At 36.7% G+C, this 26,829-nt stretch overlaps 1 protein-coding gene across 6 annotated transcripts in view; it reads left to right on the top strand.

Annotated features, from left to right (window-relative positions):
- The window catches only part of LOC113082035 (extracellular sulfatase Sulf-1-like), an 84,577-nt gene that overhangs the window by 18,455 nt on the left and 39,293 nt on the right, over positions 1-26,829 (top strand). For 3 of the 6 annotated variants that reach the window (XM_026253953.1, XM_026253957.1, XM_026253958.1), the window contains exon 1: positions 24,673-24,952. The exons of 1 other annotated variant lie outside the window; for it this stretch is intronic. The gene's annotated coding sequence lies outside the window, so the exon portion shown is untranslated. Of the gene's footprint in view, positions 1-24,672; positions 24,953-26,829 lie in introns of those variants that run through there. 2 more of the 6 variants (XM_026253954.1, XM_026253956.1) reach the window with 2 other exon arrangements.

The following is a 26,829-nucleotide window of genomic DNA, read 5'->3' on the forward strand; positions in this document are numbered from 1 at the left end:
CCTGTGAAGGATCACATCTCCAACTGTCATTACAGTCCCTGACTGGTTTTGTATTAAGTAGGTCCTGACTGCCTTAAGACAGATCCAGTCTGAATCGCAGCCTGTTGTGCTGTGGTATGGAGACCTAATGGGTGGGTGAGCGTCTCTTGACACTGGCCCCCCTCTTGGTGCATAACAATGTGAAGCAGAGTGATCTGGCAGTGAAGGTCCCGAGGGGAAACATCTAAAGCCAACATAACTCTGCCCCTCAAAATCCTGCCTTCATTGTTCTGGCAGACTTTCTGTTATCACTATGGGAAAATATGGCCGTACATGATGTGGGTAATGCTTTTGGTGTGGTTATCGCTCTGAAAACTTGCAGTCTCATACAAGTTAAAAACATTACATACTCTATTTTGATTATGTCTTTGCTTTAATCACATAGCAACCAAACCTTTTTAGTGAGTGCTGGGAGACTTTTATCCCTTAATTCGCTGTTTGTTTTAGAGAACTTTCAATTCATTTAGTCAGTTAGTTCAAAGTTATTACCGAAATAGTGTACTTTCACTTAAGACACTACTTTTTCAAATCGAATGTACTTGAAGTGGTGTATGTGGTTTTAGTGGGGAAAACTCTGGAAAACATTTTCTGTTGTATCCCAGATATGAGCCAACTTTGCACGAATAAAGATTTTTCTGAAGATTAAAGGACATATTAAAATGTATTCTTAATTTTCCATTTCTAGCCCTGTAAGGCAGTCTCTTTGGTCTTCCCTCTTGTCTCTCTGCAGGCTTCAGTCGCTGAACAGAGTAACTCTAGTTTCCCTCATTAAGTAGACATGGCAAATTTGTATTATCTTGGCTGTAAATGTGAGGATTCCTGCCATTTCAAGCAGGGCTCAGTTGGTCTGATTCTGGCGGGATGTGTTAACTGGTTTCAGCTGGAAGCCTTTTGCAGTCAACTAAAAGGGTGTGAATTGGTTGCTGACCCACAATTTAACATTCTAACTTTAAGGCTTTGGAAATTTTCCTGACCTAAAATCAGGGATTCTGAATCTTGATCTTCTGTTTTGTAGAACTGCAATGTTGCATTATGGCCTACTCTTTCTAATATGGTGCTCTTTGCTGAATTTAATAGTATTTTAGTTTATAACTAATTTTCTTTCTGAATTTGGAAATTGGCAGGCATATATAAAGGGTAATTCAATGTAAAAGGGAATATATATATATATATATATATATATATATATATATATATATATATATATATATATATATATATATATATATCAGTACAGACCAAAAGTTTGGACACACCTTCTCATTCAAAGAGTTTTCTTTATTTTCAAGCCAAATTTCTTTTGGCCTGTAGTGTGTGTGTATATATATATTATTATTATTATTATTTTATTTTTTTTTTCCTTTTTTTAAAAAAAAAAGTAAATGGGAGACAATTTTGCTTTCATGTTGACTAATACTGTGACTTCAATACAGATACAAATTTCCCATAGATGTTAAATTTGAATTAACTTTTAACACATTCACAGAAATGTGTTCTTTTGAAGCGTGTCCTCTACTGTATATTTTTCTAGCTGACAGATCAGAGCAGCTCAGAAGCACAAGTGCTTTTTTTTTGTTTTTACTTTCAGAAAAAATACAAAAATACCTGATTCATATTATTTATTCAATAATTCTTTGACCTGAAATGCATGAAAACACTGCAAGGCTGTCATAGAACAATGTGGTCTTTGAAACTTCATCAAGGATTGAAAAGCAGAAACCTCAATGATGTCTGATGTGAGACATTTGCCAAGGTATATACTGTATATAATAGCTGAGCACAGAAAAAAACAGTGCTTGTGCATTTTGTATTATTATTATAATTTTCCTATTATTATTTCATTTTATTTTTAAATGTTCTATTAATATCTGGCAAAATTGCTTTCATTACAATTTAAGTTTAATGTGGTAATTTCAACACTTTCTGATATGATTAAATCATATTTTCCAGCTCTATTGTAGGAATGGAATGTCTGGAGAAGCTTACAGGATTCCTGAGCAGCACCAACTGTGAGGTGCTTTCATTTGTTCTTCCGTAAACACAGACTTTTGAAGGATGAGGCATGCCCAATTTAGCTAAGTGAGCAATGCCCCTATTACCTCGGCATTCCTTCAAGAAGCATCTCCCATTGTGCTGCCTCTCCCAAAATTAGCCCATCATGCTCCGTCTAACATGGAAGGTATTGAAAACTTTCCATAATTTCATTTTCCAGAGCCTGGGGGTGCAAAAATCCTCTATACTTGTTTGCAAAAGATGCCAGGGCCTGTTATACTACAAAGAAAGCTTCTCAATGTCTGCTCTTCATTATGAGCAGGGGCTTGGAATAGGGCAATTTCTACCAAAGAGGTTCAGGGATGAAAACAATCAATCGATTGCACATTTGGTCTCCGTTCCTCATGAATGCTGGGCGTTCCACAGCTTTGTCATATAAAAATGAAGCATGCATGCAGACTGGGTGGGAACTCATCAACAAGTCTATGCATATGATGTAGTGCTGTAGTTTCAGTGCAAATGTTGCATAACTTTTTTTGTTGTTGTTGTTATTGCCTACTAAAATTAATGTTAAAATTAATATTGCACTTATATGTATTCTATAAGTTTCCATACTTCTGCCAGTTACTTGCATATAGTTTACCTAGTGACAGCATGCCTTTTATAAACCCATGCCATTTCCGTTTGGCACTTATATGAGGAAGCCACTGACAGGCCGATTGTTTTTATTGTAATGCTCCAAGAGATCCTTCTATCTATTAACAACAAACACGACATGGTTGTCTGGGTATGGGAATTTCCTCAGGCTGAAGCAAAAGGTGTCCAATGCTTAAACTCTATACATCATCACTTGACAAGCCAGCTGACCCTCTGATCGCTAAAGGGGCCGGACACTGCTAGAGAAGTGTCTGGTGAAGGGAAATGTCTGCCTCCCTAGCTTTAAAATGTCAGATTAATCAGTCAATTACAAAGCACTCAGACAGTGAACTTTCTTAACACTGATATGTATATCCATACAGAATAGTAGGGCATCTGATGGGCAGTGTTAAATTCTGGATTATCTTATCTTTTGAGAGTCCTGTGAGTGTTGGATTCATTGAGGAACTCCCTGTAGAAGCCTAGAGTGAACATTCCAGGAAGATGCAAGCTGTGAATTCTTAAAAGGTTTTTTGTTGCCCTAACACTTCACAGCTCGGTCTCATCTTGTCTTTGCAGTTCTTCACAATTCAAGCTTTAAATACTTTCAGACAAAATAATATTTTTATTATTGATTGATTTGATTTATTTTTTCATTTTATTACATTTATTAACTGTAAACATCAATTTATTGTATTTATTCAAAACTAATTATTTTTATTTTATTTATCCTGTCCCCTGTAGTGACTGAAAATTGTCTCAAAAAAAAAAAAAAAAAAAAAAAAAATTAGTCAAATTTTATCTAATGTAATTATTTTAATATATATATATATATATATTAAATTGTTTTGTTTTGCATAGCAGTCACTGAAAATGGTCTCAAAGCAGACAAGCATCAGGTCATAACAATGTAGAACTTCTCCTAATGGCCTCCTTTAGAAATAACAATGGCTAAGTTGTGGCTTTGACAGACTAATGGTATGTTGGAAAATATGAGCTCCATGTGACATTCTGTTAAAAAAAGTGGTCTTTTACGCACCGTACTATCAACAAGCACTCAAGACAGGCGTTGAGGAGGGTTTGATTAATGAAGACCTTGTCTGTTTGACATCCTTTTTCCTTTCACACTTCATAGCTTCAGCCCACAACACCTCCAAACCTCTGCCTTCCCAGACTGCAAGAGGACCAAGAGAGGACTGATGTGGGCCATAGAGAGTTTTTCCAATGCTAGTTTGTTTAGCTTGATTCCATGTAAATCTCTAGAGAAGACAAGCTCGGCCACCTCTCAGTAATTCAAAACAGACTTTGAACCAATTTGAAGCTGCTATTTATTGTACTGTTTACTAAAATACACATGTTGAGAAATCACACATCTGTGTACCAACTGATGGATGAAGTAGTGCCGTGGTGTGAGAGAATTAAACTTGCATATGTGTGCGTGAGAACAAGTGTCAGTGGTTTGCTGCTGAAGGTCACTGTTTGTAGAATGTACCATTACGCCACACGCAAGTAGCTGCTCTTTACCCTTGTTCCCCTTTTTCGGTTTGGAAACAAGACCCCTCCCTTCTAGACTGTTGTCCCTGAGGTTATTTTTCTCACTGAACTGGGATTCAGTCATCTCCAGATCTTGTTGCTTTCCTACAGACAATTAGCCTGACTATGTCAGATTTTGTACTTCTGCTCAATTTCAGTTCATTTCTGTACTCAGTCTGTGATCGCATACAATCTATCAGATTTCTTCCGGCTACGCAACAGCCATCAAATCAACGAAAAGAGGGCGGGCTGAGAGCGTGAGGTAGACACTAATCTAAGCGTAAGCACCGAATTTAAGATTTTAGTTTAGGTTAGGGAAATCGAAAACGATCACTGATATGGAGACACGGGATGCAATTCGCTATGTTGTGGAGAATATTTCCTGCATTGGCCTACTTGAAGCCAGAACAAGAAAAGTGTTTGTTACACATTTTGAATGGAGGTGATGATGTGGACCTACTCCCGACAGATTTTGGAAAAAGTTTAATTTATCAACTGTTACCGATCATCAGCGAGAAACTGGGGAGGCCAAAGTCCAGCATGACGATAATTGTGATTGTGTCCCCCTTGATTAGAGGTAGCAAAGCTCACTCTGTTTCTTTTTTTATTTATTTTATTTAATTTTTTTGCAGCATACCTGTGTTAACTTCAGAAGTTCGAGACAGCTGAATTGGTGCGTAACACACGTCATAACCAAATATTATGTGATTGGCTTATGGGTCCAATGAATTTAAACTTCAGACAAGTGCCCCCACCGCCCCACGAGAAAGTAAATTATGCCCTTCCAGACTCTGTCTACGAAGCAAAACGAAGTATTGGTATTATCAGGCTAACAGACAATGAGTAACCAGAACAAACTTGCTAATTATGACTGGTATGTGATCATTTCTTGATGAGGTCCAAGAATATTTCTGTAGCCACACCAGGAGAATTTGCAGATTTTTTCTTCCTTCATTAAATAACAACTCCTTGACATTTGATGCTGAGATTAAATTCATTTTCATTAATCATTGTAAATCATTAAAATAATGGAAAATAAAGGATATGATAATGATTTTGTCATGCCGTGCTCTCAAAACCATGTTGGGAATGTTCAGGGAAAAAGGCTCACCTGAACTTCCCAGATGTAAATACATTTCGTTTTAACCCAACAGCTTTAGTACTTGGACCAGCAAAGAGGCAAGAACGTGATGAGAAAGCTATATGTGTCTTTTCTCTTTTCAGCAGCCTCTTTGTCCTTCATTGGACTTGGTATTCCTGATGACAAGATTCTTCGGTTTACCCTCAGCTTTGCCTAAACCTTCATTCTTTATGGTCTGTTGAACAGAACACCCCCCCCCACCCTTTTTTTTTTTTACAATTCAGAACCCGTTTACCAGCCTCCATACAGCTCTACAGTAGTCAACATTTGAAGTGGATCAAAACCTTTCATCAAAGTTGTCCTAAAAACCAAAACAATACTAAATCTTGTCTTAAGACAACTTTGAACTTTTTTTGATGCACTTCAAATGTTGACTTACTGTAGGCTCCCCATCGCCGTCACCTGCAGTGACCCTCACCAAACCAAATGTGGAGTTGTTTTTGTAAGTCAACTAAGTGTTAATTCTCATAAAAGTGAAGAGTAAACTCCTTATGACTGCAGTGGAGAAGAAAATAACTAACATTAGTATGTATGGTCAAATCCTGCAGATGAAAAGCTGTCTTCCATCCTGAGATGGTATTGGATGGAAACCCTTATCATTTATTTGCCGCCATATCATTCGTTCTTTCTGACTTTTTCTTTTGGGGAAAACATATTTTCAAGAATGTCTTTGCATATTTAGTATAAGTAATTGACCTTCAAAACAGAATTTGGTTCCTTTGAATTACAGCGTAAGGACAATTTTGGACAACAGTTAGTGAGATTGAGAAAGTAAATGATGATAAAGTGTGTTTTTTTTTTTTTTTTTTTTTTTTTTTTTTTTTTTTAACTGTCCCTTTAGGTAGGCCTTTTCATTGAGCCAAAGCTGAGCCTTGACAGACAATGACCTAGATGGATGTGAGTTTTCACTCAGACCTGACTTATCTAAAAGCATATGTATCTACACACGCAGGGTCAAAAGTTATTAGCTCTTCTCACATCTCCAGTGATGTCATTCCATAATAAAAACCCACTGACTTTTATTGGAGACCAAAGAAATGCCAGGGAGACGCCACCACACTATGCAAAACACTTTGTTTTGGGCCCTACACTGTTTCAAGGGCACATGCAGTTCTACTTATAGCTCTATTAATGATCAATTTACTCCTTTCCAGATGTTCACCTTGTTTAATGTTGCGTGCACATGACCGTTGACTTCACCAGCCTGGTTTGGATGCAGCCTCACCATGTACTTGTGCTTTTTTTTTTCAGACCAGACCTAAAACCTGTGAAGGGTTGAGTATATTGGCCTTGTCAGTGAACGGCATTGCAACGCATGTCTTAGTTCGACTGGTTCATGCCTTGGCATAAATCTGCATGGGAGTCTTCATGGGAGATCCAAATTGCAGTAAATGGCCCCACACTTGCAGATGGATGACGTAGGAGAAGGAAGTTGGATCCAGAATTTGATCTGGATCATGTTGGCTCGGGACAATGCTGGCAAGGTGTTTGGAGATGATTTTCTCCATAAAGTTGTGTTGTCTAAAGGGGTTGAAGGAGAAACACTAGTGTGGAGCTTGGCATGCTGTCAATGCCATATGGTCTTGGCGGTGTGTTGATGTGAAGCCAGCTGGCTCTGGTTTTAATAGTGAGTGAAGGGAATCGTTTGGGTCCAGGGAGGACACGTTCACGCACAAGTAATCCAATCTAAAAGCTGGGTGGTCAGTAATGTACCAATTAGATATATATTACCCTTTGAGATATCAGTTGGGTTTTTTTCTTCTGTTTTTTTTTTTTTTTGGTGGGGGGCGTGTCACAGCGTGTCAAATTTATGTGGACCGCAAGCACTGCAATTGGTCTGTTATTACTCCTCCCTCCATATGTATTTGAGTTTTGTGTGTGTGTTTTGCACTTTAATATATTTTAATGTTACAAAATAAAACAAAGCTAAGAACAAGGGTCTTATCATTTATTATAAAATGTAGCATTATATTACTTTGTTGTCTGCGACAAACAGTTGTTCTGCCATGGTATAAAATCTTGCGTAGATTCAAAGAATGCCGCCATCTGCGTAAGCGAATAATTCTGTTTCAAATGGTTCATTTATTGCAATCGAGTGGCCAATTTCAGTTACATTTACATTGATGCATTTAGCAGATGTTTTTATCTAAAGCAACTTACAGCGCATTCCCAATTTCCTTTTTCTTAGTTTTTTTTTTTTTTTTTTGTGGTCTAAAAAAGTCTGTCTAAATTAGGCTAGCCTGCTGTATTAAGAATCCTTAGTAAAATGTGATTGTAATAGCTCTACGGAATGTGAGATTTTAGTATATTTTCCAATAAGCTTTGTAATCTCTAATGCGTTCCTGTTGCAGTTCAGTTCTGATATTTTGTATAAGCATAGTTTTTACAATCGAGATAACCGCTGGAATGTTTCCTCAGTAGCACATTGTAACCCATGTGCTTATAATCACAGAAACTGATCTGTTGCAATAACAGAAAAGATGAGAATTTAAACTGATGAATTCACAGGGATGAGTGAGCCTTTCTGTAGTCTTCAGCAAACAGGATGTGAGTTACAAAAAGTATCAGCTGCATTATACTGAGATATAAAAGGACTAAGAGCCATATTGTTGTCTTGACTTAGAATTCTGATCCACGTGGGTGGCAAAGAAAATCTTATTCTTGGCTTCAACAGCTTATTAACCCTTGTAAGAGTCTTGGTGTGTGTTCTGTGAAACAGCAGCTCTGAAGATGTAAACCTACTTGATGATGCCTAACAGTACTTATGGTACTATGATTTCAAGATCAAGCATAACATTGCCAAATTCATTTGTGCTTATCTAAACCAGTCAAAAGGCGTGTATAAAAATGAAAGACCAAACTTTTGACTTTTGATTTCAGTGGGCTATTTCAAGTGCTCTTTGACAGGTACTCAACAAAGCGGGAATCAGTACTTAATTTTAAAGACAAACTTCTCAAATGGACAAACCTTTGGTTGTAGTGAAGATGGTCACTGATGCCCCTTTCCCTTAGACCAACATAAACACAAGTCTCAATTTCCATGACTAGGATGGACAGCAACCCGCAGTTGATGGATTTCAGTACGTCTTCCTCCTCAGTTGTCCAGTGTGGAGAGAAGAGGAATGCATTATCTTGTCATGGAAGAAACTGCCTAGGATTCAATGGAAGCATGGAGACAGTACATGCCTAAACTGGCACTGTGTGACTGGAAACTTGCCCAACAGAGACACTCTTCAGTAAGTTAAAGTTCAATTAAAGTTCACCAAATGACTCATAAGTGGTGTTTAGAAAGGGATGATTTTCTGTGTCGTCTTATCCTAAGTGAATGAATGAAAGAGATGTTTTGTAGCTTGTTGTAATTGTTTCAACTTTAAAGTCTCTTTGGATTGGTGACCTTAGTGATCTGAGATCCCATGTTGGGATTGACAAAGAGTCGCAGCTGATGGCTGTCCTGTTTTATGCTTAAAGGAATGTTACCCTAAATCTCACTTCATTCTGAGGAACTCAAGAGAAGTTCTAGACTGGTTTTGTATGTGCAATGAAAACCAAAGGGGTCCAAACAAAAAAAAGTCATCAGGTTTGGAACACTTTTTGTTTTTCAGTGTCCAGTATGGTGGAAAGGGGAATTTTAGTCTTCGTCATGGAGAAAAGCTTTGCCAATTTAGGCCTGCACTATATATCCCCAGCTTCTATTCAGTCCTCAGCACTGTCTAAACATGCAGGATCTGAATCAGCCCTCCACATCGGTGGGAGGAAATCACCAGGAAAGCAAGCGTTCTGGCCGGCTGCTATCTACAACAGAGAAAGAAAGTAAACAAGTATGATAGTTGACGAGAGTAAGGGAGGGGGAAAAAACTAGAATATTATTTGTTTATACTGTTCACCAAAACACAGTCCATCAAGATCTCTTTAGGAGGATGTGGGCTGGCAAAGCAAGCGTTCTTTTATATACTTCTCTCTTTTTCTGGTCTGAAATGTGGGTAGGTGCTCAGTAACTGGTAATAAGGCAGTGAAATGTCCTTTTGTCCAGGATGTGTTTTGGCTTTTAGAGGCAGGGGTGAGGCTGGACAGCACCTAATTCTTGCATATGCAAGAACATCCTGAGAAAGAAGCTTGGCTGAGAGTCAGACGAGCTCTACAAAAGATTGGCTGAAGGACCCGATATACTTCAGACGAAATGGAAGAAAGAACTGATGTGACGTTATTTTGAATGCAATCAGCCTGAGAAAAGTTTGTTTTGAGTTAAGTTTTGGCAGTTCGAAACAGCTCACCAAAGCTAACTTTTTGGGCGAGTTCATTTTGGCTCCTAAACACCTTTTGAGTTTCCATTGGTCTGTGGCAGTTACGCAATCAGTGGGTGTGTACTGAAACTCCACCTTCTTTTACGTGCAATATTTATTTATTTATTTATTTATTTTCCCTGGTTCATTTCACATTCAGCAGAGGTCAGGCAAGAGAGAACAGTATCTTCGGCCTAGTCACTAGCAACATGAATACACTGGAGTGTCGAATAGCTGAGCTGGCACAGATATATCTGCACCTGTACAATCGCTCACAAAGAGATTTTAAAATTCAGAGAAATTGCAACAAAACTTGATGTCGACAACCCAGAGTTATGTAAAAAGTGACGTAGAGCAACATCCGAGACAAGTTTTCCGAAGCCATGAAAAGAATGGAAGGAAAGAGTAAAGATGTAAGATAGCAAGTACCACATACATGTGTTCTAAATAAATGTTACACCATACTGCTGCTGCTGTTTATCTTTCAATAAGCAAATTTAAAGGGTAGCCAATACAATAAATTAAATACCAAACGAACATACAATAATAAACCTTTGTTTTTATCAAAAGTAAATCATGACACCATATAAAATATAAAAAGGTGTCACAATTTATCCAGTTTAATAAAATAAATGAACGCCTAATAAAATAAAGTAACAAACTAACTCCAATATCCATATCATGCTAAAGTTCTCAGACTATGAGACATTCACATTTCCCATAAAGGTCTTCTTTTTTTATTGCAAACATGATGTTTAACTCTGAACTGCTGCTAATCATTATTCTTTTATCTATAATATTCTGACCATTGGTGCTCATCTCACACCTAGAATTGCCTGCACGTCATCATTTCATCATTGTTGTGTTTAGGGGATACGCACAAGCGTCGCGAGTTATGTTTACACTAATCTACAACCTGCCTCCAGGAGCGCAGTGGGTTTCAGAATGTTTGAAAAAAAGTATACCGTCACTCATCCTTTTTGAAATTATTTTTGCCAGAGTCTTGACAAGAGTCTGAGCTCTCTGCCAGCCAGGAGGGTTACAAAGTGGAACAGAGGGCCTCAGCAATGTTTGCTAAGATCTAAAGCTGTTCTCTAAAGCACTGTTTACATTTCATTCACTTGCACAGCTGAAAAGTGCTTAGCCTCTTTTTCTTCCACTGACCTTCCCTTTTATTCCTCTTTTGACTCTCTGAGGTGTATTCTGCCAATTGGTCAAATCATGTGTACCAGAGGAAATTATGTGGTTTAATGGGATTATTAGTTGGTTTATTCCAAAGAAATCTATCACACCACTGGTGTGCAAACTAAAACCATAAAAAATGATTTAATTACTTGAAATGATAAACTATAAAACTACAGACCAGTTTCCCTTCGTCCTTTCATTGCAAAAACACACACAGAACAACCTCCTTGACAGCAATCAATCTGGCTTCAGAAGTAGACATTGTTGAAGTCCTACTACTGGCAAAAGTGGAGTCCATCAATACTTATCTTGCTTGATCTGCCTGCTGCTTTTCATCATGGTTAACCACCAGATCATCCTGTCAACCCTATTGGCAAAGGGAATCTCAGGAGCTGCACTCCAGTGGTTTTAGTCTTACCTATCAGGTCCTTCAAAGTATCTTGGAGAGGTGAGGTGTCAAAGTCGCATCATCTAACTACTGGGGTGCCTCAGGGCTCAGTTCTTGGACCACTTCTCTTCTCTGTCTACATGGCATCATTAGGTGCTGTCATTCAGAACCATGGTTTTTCATACCATTGCCATGCTGATGACACTCAACTCTACCTCTCATTCTACCCCGATGGCTGCTTGCATCTCAGCTTGTCTAACAGATATTTCTTGCTGGATGAAGGACTATCACCTTCAACTCAACCTAGCAAAGACAGAACTGCTTGTGGTTCCAGCAAACCCATCGTTTCATCACAATTTCACCATCCGGTAAGGCACATCAACCGTATCTCCTTCAACAACACCCAGAAACTTTGGAGAAATGATTGATTGATCAGCTGACTTTCTCAGACCACATTGCTAAAACAGTCTGGTCCTGCAGATTTGCTTTATTCAACATCAAGAAGATCATACCCTTTCTTCTGGAATATGCTGCACAACCCCTTGTTCAAGCTCTTGTCGTGTACAGGCTGGTCTATTGCAATGCTCTTTTGGTAGGTCTTCCAGCCAGTTCTATCAAACCTTTACAATTAATCCAGATCGCATCATCAAGATTTATTTTTAATGAGCTGAAAATAGTGCACGTCACACCTCTGTTTATCTAGTTGTTCTGGCTACCAGTAGCTGCTTGTATAATATTCAAGGCATTGATGTTTGCCTACAAAACTACCACTGACTTCACCCCTTTACCCCTTTATTCATTACTTCAGATTTATATGCCCTCTAGAAGCTTGTGTTCTGCAAGTGAACATCGCTTGATTGTGCCATCCCAAAGAAGCACAAAGTCACTTTTACGGACTTTTAAATTAAATGTTCCCTCCTGGTGGAATGACTTACCTACTGTAACTAATTTAAGCAGCTGAGTCATTAGCCATCTTCAAGAATTGGCTAAAAACACATCTCTTCCATCTTTATTTGTCCATCTCTAGCACTCTCTATTCTAATTATATTATTTTTTAAAAATCACTTTTTAGACTTGCAATCTATTTATTTGCTACTTGTTTTCTTAAAAACAACAACAACAAAAAAAGTAGCTTTCTAATCTTTTTGTATTCTATCTGTTTTGTCTCTCCTTCAGAAATACGTAACGGGTTCTGATTGGGCCAGCGGTACCTGTGTTGTGATTCGACAGCAGCTGAGAGCAGGCTGCCCTCCTGGTAACGTGATTGGGCTAGAACGCACGTGCTGGAGATGTATTTATAGTCACAGGAGCGTTTTTACTGACGAAATGCACATGAAAAACCGCATTCGTCTTTATGTCCTCAGCAAAATGAGCTGCACATAGTTTTACATGTGCATTATAATGTTCGGGAACCGAGTTAAACATAAATTGTAACCATTAAACTCAAAGTACAGCGTTCCTGGGAAGCCCAAACAAAGAGGATTGGACTCCGAGATAAAAAAAAAAACAGCGTTTCAACGACATGGCAACAAAAACAAACAGCTCTTCCTTCTTCTCCGTCGGTGCGCAACAAGGCCACGCCCCCCGTTTGTGAATTCATGTGGGGGGTGGTTAGTCAAAAAAACTGTTTTAGTGACGTCATTACTATAGGAACTAGAGGGATGTAGTCCAAACGGGTCGTTTTTTGTAGGCGAATTCTGTTAAATCAAATATCTCGCTTGGCATTTAACTTTGAGCTTTAGAATTTTACAGATATTATTTATACTCTAACAACAACATTACACACTAACTAAAGTTTAAAACATGGAATCACGAAGAAGGGGACCTTTAACAAAGCAAAAAAGACCTCTCACACTAGCTTGCTCTATTCTTTTTGTATTTTGTTTTCTTTTTATTATATTATTTAAAAAGCCCTTGCTATGTGTACTGTGTTAAGATAACTGAGACTGAGAGATTAAAGCATTGTTCTTTTGTTGATTTTGATTGTTTCTATTGTCTGAATTTGTAAGTCACTTTGGATAAAAGCGTCTGCTGCCAAATGTGTGTGTGTGTGTGTGTGTGTGTGTAATATATATAGTATAAGATAATATTATTATTATTATTATTATATAGAAGTTATTACACACATACTTTAATAGCATATCAGTGATAACAAGCAACAACACTGGCGCAAATGAATTATTTGAGTGAATAAACTCCAGACAAGAATGCCAGATGCTTATGACAATGTAAGGTTCAACACAAATGGATTCGGTTATACATGTATACAATTTAATTTTGGTTTGGGTCACATCACATTCTGTCTGATTTTAATTAATAATGTTTAATGCAGTGTTCATCTCTTTGTGAATTCATGGCTATAGTTTCAGAGGAAGTTCTACGAACAGTAGCCATCCTGCAGAGATTAACCTTATCCAGGTCAAGCTCTCATTCCTTAAATGGATGACATTTCTTAGATGCTTCTGGGAGAAAGTGGCTGTCAGTTAGAATAGGGTTAGAATAGGATTTCTTGTTCCTCTCACAAACTGGCTTTTTAATGGCTGTTGAGAGGTTCCTCTTTGGTCATTGTTTATTGCCTTTGTTTAAATGGGCACCCAATTAGCACCGAGATGACAGCAGATCCCCACCAGTACCTTTTAAGATGTAGAGGGCTTCCTGATTGTGGATGAATGCACACAAAGGCTGAAAATTGCCCTTCCCTCACAGTCTTAACATTAGACTATGAATTATTATGGGTAAAACAGACAGATCTATTTTGTTTTTGAAACAGAATGGACAGAGTTATATCTGTCCTAAATCAAGGCCGGTTCCCCTCCAAGTGCCACTGGAAAACACAGAGGTATTACTGGAATTTGCACCTGTTGCACGGCAAGCTGTTTGATCCACTACAGTGTCCAAAAAGATGACCGCTGCCGGCCATGGCAGTGCAGTTCACATTTAATTATCAGTGATGAATAGAAGTGAACCATTTGGTTTTTGACCATTGACCATTTTGATGTTCGGTGGTGGTCTTTTTGGCTTTACATTTACATGAAAACCTTGAAAAGTATTTTATCATTTCTTATATGTATAAAAAAACGTTGATATCAAAGATACCAACATTGATTTTATGTTATTATTTAATATTTATTCATTTTTCTATTGATTTTAATACTTTATTTATTTTAATCCTACAATTTGGATTGATTGACTAATTTAAACCTGCAAAAGTTTGTTTGTTTGTTGTTTGTCTATCTTGTCTTAACAAAATACATTTAAATAAAAATATTTATACAAAATTATATTAAATGCATAAAAGTATTTTAGTTTAATCTAAATAATCTATTTAAAGAACTTATTTCTTTAAAACATGCAAGTTAAATTACAAAGGTATTTACTTTTCCAAAGATATAAGTTTTATGTTCAGCTTATCTATTTATTCAGTTATTTATTTACTTATTTTTAATTATTTTATTAGAAGTAAACTATTTACATTATTTCTTTAAAATATGAAAGTTAAATAAAAACAAAGTTATTTCCACATTAATTTACTATTTCAAGTTTACTTTTACAAAAGTTTTTTTGTTGTTGTTTTTTTTCTTCAGTTAAACAAGTTAAATATAACATGTTTTAAAGAAATAACAGTTCAAAACATAACTTTTTTTTCTTTAAAACATAAATATCATTGTTACCATAGTTATTTGTTTAATTAATTTAAATTTTTTATTTAATTTCATTTTAAATTAATATGCATGATTGCAATGGTTCATAATTCCTCTCCATCCCTCTCCATTTTCAGTTGAAAATGTATTTATTTAGAAGAACAAGAATGACATGAGCAGTTCCCATTATTTCACTTTTCTTAGATAAACATTCATTTTTCCACAAGTTTTTGACTTTTTTGACGTTTTTGACCATCATCATTTATATATTATCGCACACACACTGTGACGAGGACCCTTGAATGTGGTCATTTTCAGAACGGCAACTGCATGCATTCTCTGAGAGGCCTAGGCACAGACGTTCTCTATTGTAGCACAGGGCCATAATGTCCCCTTTCAACTGCCCCCTTCATAAACAGCCAGGTGTGAGCACAGTGAGAAGGGAGGGGGGCAGAAAGTAGGAGGGCACTTTGCCGGCACTTTCCACTTTCCATCTTCATACGAATGCCCCCTAATGTTCGTAAGAAAAGAGGACTCATAAACATTATAAATATGCAGTGAAGTGATAAAGCCCAGTACTTGAGCAGCAGTTGTTTAGTGGTAATGCTGTGTGGTAATTGAAAGAGTTCCCTACTCTCATGCCAATAACATATTGCCAGACTCTTGTCACTTCTTCTACTCAAAGGCTGAAATTCCTATTAAAAAGCCACAGTTGATGGTGTCTTTTCCACCACCCATGGATGGTTTCTGCACCAGAGAAATGTGCTTGTATATTATATATTATTTGTGCTTTCTTTCCTCGTGAGGTCCACCATATTTGAATAATTTATCACATGTCAAGACTTGCAGCAAGGTGAATCATTATACCTTTAGCACACATTCTGATAGGCCAATATTCTACTGTCTATAAATCTGCATAAAACAACTGGCCAGTATTACTCTGTATTAATTTAAATTTTGAGTCATGTAAAGGCCTTATTCAGAATATGCAGTGTAGCTGAACATTCATGCATCTCTTCACTAGTCCAAACAAAGTTATTTCTGTGTGACATTCGATGCTGACAGTTTTTCCAATAAGAATTTCTGTATTTATTGATTTGATTGTTTGATTGATTGATTGCTATTTAACTACATGGTGTTATTTCTTAACTTATTTCTTAAAAAATATATATTTTTTAAAATTTATTTGAATTGTTTAATAATTGTTTATTATTTATGCTTTATTATGAGCTATTACATTTCAAATGACATTTATTCTAATTCTATATATTTGTATATTTATTTCATTTATTGACTGACTTTTTTTTTGTGTGTTAATTTGACAGACTACATTTATTTGACTAACCTTTTATTTACCTAATGTGCACTATTAATTTAACCTTTAATATTTTAATTCATTTTAAACATTTATTGACTCACTTTTTCTGTACTCATTTAACAGTTCATTAACTATTTATTTAACATTTCAATTTTATTTGAGTTCTATAAATTTCTAATATTTATTTTGTTTGTTGACTAACTTTTAACTTATTTTATTTAACTCTTTTATTTACTTAAACTTTAAGTAAACTTTAAGTTTGATTGTCTATTTTAATTCTATTTTTATATGTATTTAACTAAATTTTTATTTACTTGTTTATTTCAGTTAAAAAATAATAATATACTTTTAAATGACATATTTTAGTTCTGTATTCTATATTTTATTATTATGAATTAAAAATATATTTACATTTTATTTACTTTATATAAATAGTTTTTTTTTTTTTTTTTTTTTTTTTTTTAAACCTATTTAAAGTAACCATTTCATTATTTTATTAAATATGGACTTTATTTGGAAAAATGATATCCATTTAAACATGGTTAGTTTTAGTTTTTAATTAGAGGTTTCACCTTTTATCTCATCTTCAGTCCTGAACTGCCCTGATCTGTCCTTTTGTTCTTCAGCTGTTCAACCTCATTGATGCATTTAGCGGGCTTTTTCAAATCTTCTCCTTGTCACTGCCCTAAGCAACCACTAAAATTGAGAGGGGGTGAGCATTATCAAGATAACTATCCACCCAACACACACCAAACATTAATTCTCTCTGTCAATGACCTGCTCGCGGCATGCTTTTAGGGATTATACTCAACCAGCCATTTCAGGATGTCGAAGTGCGGACAGGGCCTCCTCACATGAGGATTTGCCTTCTGTCTTGTTCCTGCTTTTCACCTCTGGGCCTTAGAGGATTAAACCATGCTTCCGGACACAGAGCATTATTTGCCTGGGATGAGAAACCTACGTAAAGGAAGTAGACAGAAATATCCAAAAGTATCAGCCTTGATACAGTTTTGGAAACTTACAGATAGGTTTAGCGTAATTAAGTTTCTGTGTAGGGCAAGTAAAAATGTAAAAAAAAAAATTAATTGTGTGCAAGATGTCCACCACAACATGTACAAATGCTTATATTTATTTTTTTTAAACCATTGTTCATTTGAATTAAATGGAAAGTGTAACTGCAGTTATAGCATGATATAGCTAAACCATCCACATAAATGTCTTAGATTAGAACAATCCAGACTCAAAGCCTTTTATAAGCCTTTCACCATTGGTGACCTCCGCTCTGACCTTTTCCTCTGCCTGTGTAAGGATCAGATGGCATGGGATGATAGGCTGGGAGAGTTAATGCAGCTGATATTTTTACTTTTATCCCTGAAGGGAAATGCTGTCAGGTTAAAGAGACATTTTTATTTTCACATGTATGCATGCATTTATACATTTTTATTTATTTATTTTAAATCCTATGTTTTTATGTATTATTTATTCTTTCTTTCTTTTAGATTTAATGTTAGATTATTTGTTTATATATATATATATATATATATATATATATATATACCGGTGTATATATATATATATACCGGTGTATATATATATATATACCGGTGTATATATATATATACCGGTGTGTATATATATATATATATATACCGGTGTATATATATATATATATATATATATATATATATATATATATATATATACCGGTGTATATATATATATATACCGGTGTATATATATATATATACCGGTGTATATATATATATATATATACCGGTGTATATATATATATATATATATATACCGGTGTATATATATATATATATATATATATACCGGTGTATATATATATATATATATATATATATATATACCGGTGTATATATATATATATATATATATATACCGGTGTATATATATATATATATATATATATACCGGTGTATATATATATGTGTGTGTATATGTATTTATGTATGCATGTATGTATGTATGCATGTATGTATGCATGTATGTATGTATACATGTAACATATTTTTTTATTATTATTTTAGATTTATAATATGAGTATGTAGTATAGCATCATATATTTATATTATTTATATGAATTGAGAATGGGCATGAGGGTCTGTAACTCCTGTTTTTCTTTGGATGCCATAGGTCATTTCTGGGGGAGGGAGGTTGGCAGGAGAATAATATTATTTTAAAAAAATTATGGAAATGTAAGGCACCTGTCCTGAATCCATTAGTCTTTTGTCAGGCCTGATAACCTGCTAATGTATGACTTCACATAAAAATAAAAGAGTAAAGCTGTAGAAATTTAGAAAAGTGTTCCCACTTCTCTCTCGTCGCCTCTCTGGGGTATGATTTAAAATGTTCATCTGTCATAAGTTCTCAGTTTGTGCTCTTGCAGTCTGAGTTTTAGCTGAACCCCATGAATGGCGCCAGTGATCAGATCGAGACTGTCGTTTAATATTAAAGTGAGCTTAATCATAATGACTCTGTTCCCCTTTTAGATTTAGGGTATAATTGACATGTAATGTGGTTTGTCTTGCAAGAAAGAATTAATAGATTCCTTAGTATATAAATGTTGGACCTTCAAATTCAATCGTACTGACTTTGTGACTGTTCATTGTTTTTAATAGTGAAAAATAAAAATGTTTGAAATGTATTTGACCTAGTTTTTATGTTGTCTCATTCCTAGAGTGTTGGAGGTTTTCTTGTCATGGAGGAATTCCTTTCTGTCTTCCGCCCTTTCACTCTGACAATGCAGCGATTCAAAGTCTGTTTCAGTGGAGATAGTGGTTCACACTAATGACCCTTGCTTGAGGTGCCTTTTCTGCATTGAAAGAATGCTGCAGAATCTTTCTCTGTCTCTCTAGCAGCTGCATCCCATCTGCTATGTATGCAAGATTAGTATCGCTTTATTCTTACATGTGGGGCTCCCATGAACTAATAATTTACACATGCTTTCATGCCACACTGTGCTTTACTGTTTCTCAAGCGCTGAGATGCTGAGCAGTGACAGAGCCTGAGGGGACCAAGGGATCTTAGGATTCCTGAATGCCACTAAGCATGCTACGGGCTTACAAACCCCAGGAAAGTCTGGGCAACAGCCTGTCCCTGTCACCCAAAACATCACTATCATCGTTCATCAAGACGAATTAGGCTTGGAAACCAAACCAACTTGATCTAAAGCTCGACAGCAAAGCGGTCTGGAGAATATTGAACAGATAATAGCCAATTGACTTTACCCCAAAAATATGGTATGGGTTTGATTTTAATAGCATCTAGACATTTAAAGCCAATTTTTTTATTGAAAATAACCTTAGTGGGTTGTTTAGTTTGCTGATTTTCCAATATGATTTGAGTAAAGTCATGTCATAAACTGCTTTACATGTTTTGGCTGCCCTAATATGTTTCAGAAATGCTACTTAACCGTGCATAAGCTTTCTGGCCCAACATGACTGAGGGGCCCTTATTGCAGAATCAGATGATGGTTCTGATAAAGACTCCAGAGGAAATAACTTTTATATTCAGTTTCTAGCTCAACGTGCAATGAGGGCATATGAAAACAATACACCGTTTGAAGTGTCCCACATGGAAAGAACCTATATGAGGATATATGCTCATACTGAACATGAATCCTACAAGCAGTTTATATGCACACATATGCTGCATATATACAGCATATATGCACATATATGGTAATATATATATATATATGCACATATATGAAACCTATATGCAATTTATATGGACATGTATGCTGTGTATATATACAAAATATATATGAACATATGATAATATACTGCATATGCTGCATATATGCATATACCGTATATGCCACATAATGGCGTCAGTCAGAGCAAGAAGTACCAGTCAGGTAAGAAAATCTAAAGTCTTGTTAAGTCAAAGACTTTAATTTCTCTTTGAGTTTCTGTTTTGGGGTGCTTTTGTTTTACATTCTAGTATTGTGTAATCAGTTTATTGCTCCGGTAATAGATGATTTTGGAACCGGTTGGGAGATGTGATGGCGCATAACTCTCTGTAACGTATTGACTTAAAGCTGCAGTAGGGAACTTTTGTAAATATATATATTTTTTACATATTTGTTAAACCTGTCATTATGTCCTGACAGTAGAATATGAGACAGATAATCTGTGAAAAAATCAAGCTCCTCTGGCTCCTCCCAGTGCTCCTATTGCCATTTGCAGAAAGCCATCCGCTCCCGGTAAGAAACAACCAATCAGAGCTCCGGTCCGTAACTTTGTGTTCAAAATTTAGAAAAATGTATATAAGCGAGTACACCATGAATCCGTTTTCCAAACCGTGTTTTTAGCTTGTAGTGTCCTGAATCACTAGGGTGCACCTATAATAAGTGTTTATATTCAGACTATTTTAGATTGCTTCGGGGGTACCGCGGCTGAGTAACCCAGTACCTTTGTGATTCTTCATAGACATAAACAGAGAGAAGTAGTTCCGGCTACAATGTTCTTCCGCAAGACGCAAGCAGTTCTGTTTATTAACCGCTAGAGCGTCAAAAGTTCCCTACCGCAGCTTTAAGTATACTAGAGCTGAAACAACATGTTTTATCGACAGCGTCGACGATGAAACAAATAGTCAGCAAATGTTTTTGAGTACTGGTTTGATCTCGTATCTACCTAATGTGAGAGTCTGCAATAATGCGGTTTGACCAGTGTGGCGCACATACATATGTAGGAAAACGGCCAATTTTATATACGTCACATATATTAAAAACCTATATCAAAACCTAATTAAAACATATGTTTATGTAGATTATTTCCTTGTGGGGTTATTCAATAAGTAGGCCGTGCACTTGTTTGCACGTGACAGCCGTGTAGCTTAGCAGCTAAAGTTACACTCTCTTCTGACCATTGTTTCAGCTTAAAGCTGAAAATGGTTATTGTTTGGGATCTGGAGGCATTTCTAGATACTTTCATCCAAGAGAATACTAGACAACACTCTTAATTTTTCTGGCAAAGGGAACCATCCGCGGATCCGTCAGTCTGGGACATGTGCAGCCAATTAGCTTGAAGTTAGCTTCCCCTGATCTGAGACACAAGATTGTATTGTCAAAAAATAAAAGTAAGTTGAGAATTATCCAAGCAGTTGAACTGCTTTTAAAATGTGATGGGGTCATAAAGAAGTTTTCTTAATTGTCAGGTCACTGTTATTGGTAATTATTCAGTCCAGTGAGGCATGAATCCCCATCCGCTCTCTGCACAAAATGATTGAGACAAATATGCAAATAGTGGTATAATGTCATTTTGACAGTGTGTAAACTCACTAATAATAGTGTGAAATTACTCTTGATTTCAGTTTCAGTAATTGAGGTTCCACCCCATACTTATTGGTTGATTAAAGCCAGTGACACATGACACTTGTCTGTGTAGTGATAATTGCATTAACTAGCAATGTGCTTTGATGTTGAATCTCAAAGAAACGTGCTGACGAGCCTGACAGTGGTGACTGCTGTCTGGGGAATCAAAGTGGTGCAATTAGTTTGCAATTAGTTTACTGGTTTACCTTTTGATCAGTGTGATGTCCTAGTCTGATGAATAGCATTCAGTGTTGTTTTTCAATAGCTGTTGAGTTTTGGTATATCCTAAGTGAAAACTCGTTTCCCTTTGGGATGTGTTCTGTCTTTGACACCTAAGCTTAGCCATTTCATACAGATGGAGATGAAGATGTGGATATTTCAGGATAGTAATGGGGTTATTTGCTGAGATCAGAGCATGCTTGAGGTCAAAGCAATAGGCAGCTGACTCTATAAAATCTTTGATCCAGAGCATGGCTGCATTGCACTCGTGCTTTTGGCACTTCGAAACCATGGAAGACAACACCACAAATGTAATTTATGTTTGAGCTTGTTCACACCCTCTCTCTGCCCCCCTTGGCCCAAAGACACCAAATCTCAACCAAGCATGATGAATGAGACAAATGAACCAAGTAGGCCCCCTCTAGCTGATATACACACACACATGGTTCTCACTGCACCTGTGAGCCTAATTTAGGCTTGCAGATAGAAGAGGGCCCTTGCAGGGGTTAATTCAGTGTCCCTCTTTTGTGTGTTGTGAGGGGGACTTTTTAGGTTTTGCTTTGGACAGCCTAAGTGACCTCCTGCAGGGTCTTTGGGCTTATCTAACACAAGAACAGTTCGCAGTGTTCTATTCTAGAGGCTTCAGACATTAAATCCCAAAGATTCCTAATTATTATGTGTTAGTCAATGGATTCCATACCCAAGGGGAAAGGTTTTATGCCATAAAACAGTATTTTATTATTAATTTTCTTTTTTTATGCATTTTGGTGTTAAGATTATTTTTTCTCCAAAACCCCTGAAGTTCCCTTACAAAGCCTCTAGGTGTTTGTAATGAAACTGCAGGGGGTTTGTAAGACAGAAATGAATACATTTTTAATAAAACCATGTACAATAAGAAACATGTCTTGTCAGTGATCAATGAGTCCACTGAAGAACATGGTTGTTTGCCACTTCTCACCCTCAAAGGCTTTAGAAATATTGGAGTTGGCGGTTGCAGGGCTGGCTTTGGGGTTTGAGGTACAGCATGTATTATGTGTGTAGTTGTAAAGGGGTGGGTCACACTTTGAATTCAGTCAATCTAATTTAAGCTCTTCCCTGAAGCTTTCATTCCATTCACCTTTTTTCCAAACCTCACATAAACCAGGACCAGGGGTTTCTTGTGCCCCTGATGAAAATAGCTTTTGTTGCTCTTAATCTAATATCCTGAGCTTTTAAACAGCAGTGAAAAAGAGAATCTTTCTAAAATGGTGGAAGTATCTGTTTTTACCCAGTAGTTTTGCTGAATGCGCCAGCTGGAAAATATATGGCTTTAAGATGTGATAAATGCTTTTGCTGGAAGTTTGTGTCCGATTGCATAGGAAACCCTTTAAAAACAAGGCTAGGTTTGATTACACGCTTGATCAGTAGATGGGAACAAAATTGTATTACAAATGTATGTCAGTTCTGAGACCTGAGTCACCCTGTTGATTCCACTGCAATAATATGCTAAATCTCATGTTTTGCCATCTGCTGGATCTTATTGACCCTTCCAGCCTCTCCTGAAACTGTCATCAGCCTAGTTCCTCTCTCAGATTGACATTAGCATAAGAAAATAGCATAAGAAAAGTAAAACCGATATAGCATTAAAGGATAGACCTATTAGATGAACTACTCTTCTCTGTGGCTACATGAGAAGGGTACGTGACGACGAGCTCGCTGTATTTGTTTGATTTGGGGCTTTTGAGGGTTTGTCAGGAGTGGAGATTGATCAGTGTTTCAGTTTGGTCTGGCCTAACGGAAACTTTTACCAGGTGTGAAAGCAGCTTTAAAGAATACTAATAGGTCACTTAGCAGCCTTTTGTTTTCATTTCCTCAGCTGATGAACTTAGTTTCTAAGATAGCACAGAATCAGGGTTAGCAGGTTTATTGAGTTATAGTTTGATAAAAGACAAGCCATTTTCTTTTGACTTGCTACTAACTTGAGGATGAAATTGACTTTGATTGTCAGTGTGCACCGAAGTGCATACTGTTTTTCTATAGTCTTGTAGGTATAAAGGGTCAATGGCATGACTCCTTTGTCATATATACATATATACAGTACATATATACAGTGACTTTCTGTTTCAGAATTAAGTTTTTTAAAATAAATGTAAAAATTAAATACAAATATACCTTTAAAAACTGGGTGGGCTTACTGTCTTGATATAATAATGAAAAATAGCTTCATTACGGATATTTTTTATGTGATGCATCACATTTAGAGTAGAGCATTTTTAAACTGAGACACTCTAATCTGCCATTGTCCCTAAGGCAAATATTCCAAAGAACTCAAATTTAATAGAAAATAAGCTATTAACACTGAAATTTTAGTCTAGCTTCAGATAAATTACTGTGAAGCCACTCTTATCTGCCATTGTCTCTAAGGCAAATGTTTCAAAGAACTCAATATTAATAGAAAATAAGTGGCAGTGGCTAAAATGAATGAAACTAAATGGTGCTAATGATCCTGGCTCGGTCTCTTATCTATGGAAAATCTCTTTATCGCTTAACCTAAGGCAGTAGATTGTGAAGGACAGGAATGCTGCTGAGACAGCTGAAGATTTACAACAGGGAGGTGTGAGTTAGGCAGATGTAACAGTGTAGTGCAAACAGCAGTGCATTGTGGTCTGTGCAAGACTTTCTTACTTGAACTAACCACACCCATTTTGTGCATTTTATTTCCAGGTTTTAGAGGTGACTACTTTACAACTATATGTGTGAGTGAGATTTGAGGATCCTTAGGCTGCTTCTATTGGATTCTTGCGAGCTACAAGTGGCAACATAACTGTTCAGAGACGTGCTGCCCTCCCTCCCTCCCTCCCTTTCTCATTCGCATTCTCAATCCCCTCCCTCCTCATCTCCTCTCCTCCCTCTCTCTCTCTCTCTCTAAATCTCAGGTTACCGTGGCTAGAGTTTTTAGACATCTCTGACTAGTGTTTCCCTTATGTCCTTGTCCCTGCCTCCAGCCTGGGAAGAGCCACCCAGTACCCTTTCTGATTGGACTGGGAAGTTTGTCTTCACACACCACTGTGCTGAGTGCTGGAGGACGTGTTTCAACAGATGGTCGGGGTTAGTGTGTGTCATCACATTAGAGAATGGATTAGAGGAGGAAGGTTGTCTTCCAGGAGCAGTGTGGTCCCCACAAATACTCTGAGGAGCTCAAGAGCGAGCAACCCACAGCAAGAGAGATCCACTCCATGAGCAAGACTGACATCCAGGTAATAACACTTCAGATTCTCACTCTCTCCAACTAATTTGTTTTTCCTCTGGCTCTGGGGTTTTTAGCCTATGTGTATTAAGTTATTTTTGGCTGCATCATTTGGTTTTCTTGTGTGAAGCTGAAATGCTGACAGGTTTGGAATTCAGTGAGCGAGATTTTTGAATGAGAGATTGTGGTTTCCGAATGACTGGACATACATCTTTTCCATGTTATGCAAGTTTTAATGAACCATCTAATTGGATTTTGACTACATGAAGATGACATGGAAAATCTGGTTTAACTGCCGTTTCTGTCTTGATAAAAAAGTTAAAGGGAGCACACCACTCTAGATTGAGTATTACCTTCAAACTTTACCTATTATAAATTATCTTCAATTTGATTGTAATTGCTTTGTCAAAGCTAAATCTACTGCGACATTTAAATTAAAATTTTCCTCTGTATTCACTCAGTCTGAGCCTGCACATGTTTCTGGCAAACACAAGTTGAATGCATTTAAATGACTGTTGTGTCCTGCATTATGCTGACACTGTCTTCATTCTGAACAAAAGTGGCATTACGAACATCTCCTGGACCAGGGTGAAACACATGCAAACCAAGAGGTGACTCTAAAGAAATCACAAAGCCACAAGTTTCACTCAACTCCAGTAATCCAAAAAAAAAGGGAGACCTGCCAATGAACTAGAACTAGATGTCTAGCATTAATATGTTGCTGCCGGGCATGTATACAGTGCAAGGTGTTTGCTGAGGGAACTGTACAGTTGTAAGGGGTGCAGAAGAATGATGCCAGGAATGCAACAAAGACAGAGTTGTGTGAATGATTTTTATTTACACACATTAATCAGCCATGTCAACATCACTCACTCACTCACACGCCGAAACTCATTTGAGAAAACCACAAATACATCAGCAACAGTTTTGAGATTTTACAATGAAGGCAGTTATTACCAGTGAATCGGCAGGATTATGAAGGGGTGTGAATTTCTGTAGCTATGCCTTGTTAGATTTTTGCTCTAACTTCATTAGTGTTTGAAAAATCATTTATGAAATTGAGCTAATGCAGACATTACCTTTCGTTGAATCAATTTAACGCACAAGCAGATTTGATTTAATTTGAGGTTAAAATTTACCTTGCCAAATCAGTCTTGATGGGTTGCATTAGTAGCCAAATACTGCTTTTCAGTATGTCTGAAATGTACATGAGCCATATGTGATTAGGTGATGTAGCATTGTGATCTTTGAAGAGATCTGAACTAAAGTCGGTTTATGTTCTCAAACCCTTGTTTAAGTTAGAAAGCAGACAATAGCCTTGACCTGTTCATTCTTTGCAAACCGAGCCATGCCATAAACTTGTCAGTTACAGCTTTTCATCAATCACTTGCTCTAGGTGCAATTAGTTTTAAATATATGGGCCTGCTTCTTATTTCCGTCCACTGTTTTTAAGTTAATGATACGGTCAAAAAGGAAAGTTGTCAATTACTCATCTGCATGTCGTTTCAAACTTGTATGACTTTGTTCTGTGGATTGCGTAAGAAAATATTTAGAATTTCCTGGCCACTCTTTTTCATAATGAAAGTTTAGCTGGGATAGTAAAGCTCCAAAATCATAACTGTAAAAGTGATTCATTCAACTCCTGTTATATATACAGTCAACAGAAGCCATTCGATAGCTTTGTCTGATTAATGGACCAATGTTTTGGAGCTTGACAACATGGATTCCCATTTACTTTCTTCACTGGAGCACAAAAGGATAAATATTTAATATCTCTCTTTCATATAATGAATGACAAACGTGTTTGGGGTGACTTAAGGGTGAATACATAATGACAGAATTTTCATATTTGGGTAAACAGATACTTCATCCTGATCCCCGCATCTT

The sequence above is a fragment of the Carassius auratus genome, unplaced genomic scaffold, assembly GCF_003368295.1.
Source record: "Carassius auratus strain Wakin unplaced genomic scaffold, ASM336829v1 scaf_tig00035628, whole genome shotgun sequence".
Classification (NCBI taxonomy): domain Eukaryota; kingdom Metazoa; phylum Chordata; class Actinopteri; order Cypriniformes; family Cyprinidae; genus Carassius; species Carassius auratus.